At 39.8% G+C, this 6,000-nt stretch overlaps 1 pseudogene; it reads left to right on the forward strand.

Annotated features, from left to right (window-relative positions):
* The first annotated feature begins 3,397 nt into the window (after positions 1-3,397).
* On the forward strand, positions 3,398-3,895 carry LOC112839019 (RNA-binding protein 4 pseudogene; annotated as a pseudogene).
* The last annotated feature ends 2,105 nt before the right edge of the window (positions 3,896-6,000 follow it).

The raw sequence follows: 6,000 nt of genomic DNA on the forward strand, positions 1-6,000 counted from the left end.
ACCATGAGAGATGATGGACTCTGAAAAACAAACTGAGGGTTCTAGAGGGGAGGAGGGTGGGATGGGTTAGCCTGGTGATGGGTATTAAAGAGGGCACATTCTGCGTGGAGCACTGGGTGTTATACGCAAACAATGAATCATGGAACACTACATCACAAACTAATGATGTATGGTGATTAACATAACAATAAAAAATAAAAAATAAAATAAATAGAAAAAAAAAACTGTGGCTTACATCTCATCTATCTACCAATTCCCCAGTAACTGTCTACTGGCTTCCCATTTCCTGTTGGCTCAGCAACTGGATCCAGTGCCAGAAATAATCCTGTTTTTTTTAAATGGGCAGAATTCAATCAGCTGTAATTTAAATAGAACACGAAAATAATTCAGAATAGAATCAAACAATAAATAGATTAGACAATTGCTATCAAGTATAAAGTTTCCTGACTTCAAGTTACATACTTCAGGTCATCTACCAAAAAAGGTGATTAAGGAGAAAGAAATGACAGAATAACCAACCTCACTGGAAGGCATGGATTCTCCACCACAGAATTCGTGTTATATTTGTTTCTGTGCCAGAAGAATCCTCTTGGGTAACTACAGCACCAAGTCACAAAATCTCCTCAAAAATCTCAGCCCCTAATATGAGAAGTTAACTTTGCTTAGGACTATATAATTGTTTTCTCAGCGGGAAGGGTCCTTTTTAATTAAAGAAGGGTCTTTTAAACCAAGAATCAATATACGGAGGTTAAGTAAGTCAAACCCATAGTATAATGCTTTTGGGTGAGGTTTAAGAATATCCTATGCCTACTTAGTATGTAGAATATGTGTAATATTTAAGATTTGTCATATTAAAGAATCTAACACGCTAACTTATGATTCTAACTTAAAATACATGAATGGATACATGATTTTATTTTTTTTAAATTTATTTATTTATTTGAGAGAGAGAGAATGAGAGATACAGAGCACGAGAAGGAAGAGGGTCAGAGGGAGAAGCAGAATCCCCCCCGAGCCGGGAGCCCGATGCAGGATTTGATCCTGGAACTCCAGGATCATGACCTGAGCTGAAGGCAGTCGCTTAACCAACTGAGCCACCCAGGCACCCTGGATACATGATTTTAGATTTGTCGGTTTTAAGTTAAAAAGTTATAGGAAAATTTGCTAAGGATGAATATATAAGAAAGCAAGGATCTATTACATTTAACACATTTGTTAGATTTGCTAGAATTAACTAAGTACATGGGAAGGTTTAGTCAGATCTGAAGTATTTAAAATAATCAAGTATATCTTTAGATACACTTTAAAATTGTTTAAGATGATTTAATTATTTTTAAAGATTTTATTTATATTTATTTGAGAGAGCACGAGCAGGGGTGGGGGATGGGAGGAAGGACAGATGGAGAGGGACAAGCAGACACCCCGCTGAGCGCGGAGCCCAACTGAGAAGCGGAGGCTCAGTCCCACCTTGAAACCGTGACCTGACAGGAAGTCAGACACTTAACTGACTGAGCCACCCAGGCGCCCCTCATTAACTATGTTCGATAATGGACTAAATAATAGTTTCCTTGAAACCAACTCTTAGAACTATGATCATTTTAATAGTTATTTATAAGTTGAATTTAAGATTATAAATTGGACCTCTGAAGGTAGTTCAAAAGGTACAAACTTCCAGTTACAAGATAAATCAGGGCTGGGGATGGAATGGACAACATGATTCCTATAGTTAACACTGCTGAAGGGTATATTTGGGAACGCTGCTAAGACAGTAAACTCTAAAAGTTCTTATCGTAAGAAAAAAACTTTTTCCTTCTTTTTTGTATCTGTATGAGATGATAGATGTTAACTAAACTTACCATGATAATCATTTCACAATGTATGTAAGTCGGGTCCCTATGTTATATACCTTAAACTTATACAGTGCTGTATGTCAATTATGTCCCAATAAAATTAAAACAAAAAAAGTTGAACTTAAAAATGTAAGGAAAAATGAGGTTTTAAAATTTATAAGGCTTGATTCATTTAATACCTAACTAGTTTTTTTTTTGTTTTTTTTTTCTGTCCGGAAGAGCCACGAAAACCACACATCTCTGCTAGATTTTCTCTAGTTCACTGATCTTTATTTATTTATTTGTTTTAGATTTTATTTTTATTTTTCGACACAGAGAGAGAGAACTTCTGCAAGCAGGGGGAGTGGGAGAAGCAGACTTCCCGCCGAGCAGGGAGCCCAATGTAGGACTCAATCCCAGGACCCTGAGACCGTGACCTGAGCCGAAGGCAGACGCTTAACGACTGAGCCACCCAGGCGCCCCTAGTTCACTGATCTTTAATAGTTTGGGAAAACACATATGGTCCTGTAATCATTTCCTACTGCTGCTGTAACAAATTATCACGGATTTAACGGCTTAAAAGAACAAAAATGTATTCCAGAACTATAGTTTAAAATCCAGTTGCCAGCAGGACTGCATTCTTTGTGAAGGCTTCCGGGGACAAGTTTTTTTCTCTGCCTTTCTCAGCTTCCTGAGCTAAAGGTGTCCTGAACCAAAACAGTCTCTCATGTGACACACGGCTGCTTCCTGAATCAAGTGTAATATGGGGCAAGTTCTGCGAAGCTACCAAACCGCTGCCCAGAGAGCGTTCTAGTTTGGTTTCCCAGTAGCTCTTGGTTACACAAGATGGTCTGCATCATTAGTCTGGTTTAAACCATCCTGGGTTTTGAGATGGCGAGTTAGAGAACCTGTTTTGCACTAGTTGGATATTTATACTAGATTTCACCCTTTTTCACCAAAAAAGTTCTGTCACTTGGTTAGCTGATTCCCTTCCCTGCAGCCCACTTTGTATTCCATATTTCGATAGGCCAGGGTTTTAATAAAATAAAAAAAAAATTCTTTTAAAAATGTATCCAAAACTTGGAAATAAGACGGAAAGATTACTATGCTCTTTCAAAGTCTTACTAGGGCATCGTCTACCAAGTCTGCTGAAGAACCATCTGACTTTCTACAAGATAGTGCAGCTCTGTTTGAGCTACTATTTACAAATCAGTTAGGACCCAGACTCTATATAAAATTAGTTGGAAACATGAAGACAATGTAAGTTTTTCTAATGTGTACTCCTTTGAATCAGATTTATAGCCTGCTGTTTCCTTAATTACCAACTTAAATAAATCTTTGACAAGTGCTCACTATGTAGTTAAGTGGGAGTTTTAGACTTTACAAAAATATACTTTGACATCAGACTTTTTGGTTTAGAAAACAAAAAACTCGACTCCCATGAAGCACATTCCAAGCAGGCTTAGGCTAGGGATGAGAAAATGACCGGGATATTAAGAGAACTACATATAGTCGCTATTTTAGCGTTTTGTCCGAAGCGTCCGCGCCTCCGTGCGGGCTGTGTCAAGATGGTGAAGCTGTTCGTTGGAAACCTGCCCCTGGAGGCCACAGAGCAGGAGATCCGCTCACTCTTCGAGCGGTATGGGAAGGTGCTGGAATCCGACATCATTAAGAACTACGGCTTTGTGCACATAGAGGACAAAAAGGTGGCCGAGGATGCCATATGCAACCTGCGCCACTACAAGCCGCAAGGGGTGAACATCCACATGGAAGCCAGCAAGAATAAGAGCAAAACCTCCACAAAGTTGCATGTGGGCAACATCAGTCCCACGTGTACCAACAAAGAGCTTCAGGCCAAGTTTGAGGAGTGTGGTCCAGTCATCGAATGTGACATCGTGAAAGATTATTCCTTCCTACACATGGAGCGGGCAGAGGATGCAGTGGAGGCCCTCAGGGGCCTTGACAACACAGAGTTTCAAGGTGAACCACCCTCTTTGGGAAGAGGGCTGAACACAGGCTGTATGCAGAAAATAGGTTGGATAAGTAAAGGGAGGGGCTTGGAGTAGAGATACAGCTGTTGATGTTGATGGTGAAGCCTTGTGGGTGATGGACTTAAAATGGAGAATGCATGGGATTTAGAGGCTTTACCTTAGTTAGGTCAGTGTCTACCGCATGGCTTTAGTTTGGAACTCCTAAGACTTTTATGCCTGTGAGCACAGAAATCCTTTCCTTTGATTTCCCCAATTATCTTGTCTTTTTAATTTTTGTCCCTTTTCTTGGTAAAGCACATTCCGTTGGTTCACTCTGAATTTATTGCCTCAGCCCAGTATCAGCATTATACCTCATTTTACATACAAAGAACCTGGCAAGAGCATCCTAAGCAACACTTCTGGGAGCAGAATCCCTGTTAACCACCCCTCCCAACTCATAATTTCCCAGTAAAGATAAGTAGTCATTAAATAACTAGTTTTTAGATAACTGGTGTCTTTAAAGGGTTATCATTCTTGTTGGTTTTCTATTACGCTTTTACCAAGAGGTTCTGTTTGGAGGATGAGGCCACTCCAGAATAAAAGTCTGATTTTAGGAGTGTCTGAGGAGGAGATATTGGGGTCCGGGGGGGCAATAATGGCAATGCTTTTTCACTGTTCTGGAGGGTGGACTCTTAACATCCTTGGTGAATAGAGCATTTAGATGGGTGTTAACCTTAGCGCCTCAGCTAGATTGTTAGCATGTCTGGAGGGCAGCATGAGTAGTGGTATGGACTGTCCCTTTATATGGAAGGTTTTATCTTTTCTTGGTTTAAGATCTGAGCTCCTGTGGCAAGAGTGGCAGTCGGGAAGGGTGAGTGTGGTAACCATGGTGATTGCTGACTCTTCTCCCACCCCTCCACCCCTACTTTTTGTGTCCCCAGTATCAAAAAAGAGCCTTTTCCCTTTGGTTGTAACTACTTCCAAGTTATGGGATACTCCCACAACTCCTTGTACATTTTTAAAATATATTCCAACCTTTTTAGCCCAGACAAGGTAGTTACTGCTTCCTTTCCTGAGTACTCCTCTTGTTAAGAGTCACTGCTGCTGTTTTGGGTGTTTATTTCCCTTAAATCGGATCTTTCTCAGAGCTGGAGTTTCGATCATCATTCCAAGTAATGGGTGCACTGTGTCGTGGGTATTGCTGTGCATTATTAAAGAAAAGTGTCACCAGTAAAAAAAAAAAAAGAGAGAAAGAACTACATATAAATTGTATGTGGAAGCTACAGAGCATTGTTGAGTCAGTTTAACCATGTGATTAACCAGGACTCCCTTATCGATGCCCCTGTATTTGGCCATCTATAAATGAGGAATAGTTGGGTGCCTGGGTGGCTCAGTAGGTTAAGCATCTGCCTTTGGCTCATCATAAAAAATAAAAATTAAAAAAAATTAAAAATAAATTTTAAAAAGTTGAGATATAATCTAATATTGGACAAGATCATAAATTCTCATTATATTCATAAATTTTCATTATATTCATTATTTCATTAGATTCATTCCTCGAAAGTCGTGACTTAACTCCCTCCTTTTTTCAAAGACCTCTTTGAGAATGTGATTAAACTGATTAATTGAAAAATTACACATACATATTGATATGAAATCTTGGGGTCCGGTCAAGAAAGAATTCTTGAGACGTCTTCAGTGGAAAAAAAGATGGTTTTATAAAGCACGGGGACATGTGCCGAATGTGGGGACACATGCTGACATGACCCATGGGCAGAAAAGAGTCGCACTGGAGTTGTGACAGGTGACTGATTATATACTTTCAAGTTGGGAGGGAGTTAGGGATAGCAGAAGTCTCTAAGGAATTTGGAAGCAAGGTTTCCAGGACCTTGAGGGATCATTTACTACTGTCTAGTAGAACCTTAGTCATGAGACTCTTCAGATATCTATCAGTGGGCCCTATACTTGGAGGATGATTCCAACATATATGGGGGTGGGGGGAGTAGAGATAAAGGATGTTTCCAAAGGGATTTTTATATGTTAAAGAAAATCTACAGCATCCTGGAGGTCAGGCTAATGTCAAGCTAAGGTTGCCTTTTGCCTCTAGCAGTTGAGTTCCTGGAGGTAGGTCACCCTGCTTATCTTAAGTACTTGCCAATGGCTGCAAAGGAAATTTAATTGTTTTTTTCCTTTTTCTCCAC

This window comes from Callorhinus ursinus, unplaced genomic scaffold (genome assembly GCF_003265705.2).
Source record: "Callorhinus ursinus isolate GAN/ISIS: 27379988/994484 unplaced genomic scaffold, GSC_fseal_2.0 scaffold63, whole genome shotgun sequence".
NCBI lineage: Eukaryota > Metazoa > Chordata > Mammalia > Carnivora > Otariidae > Callorhinus > Callorhinus ursinus.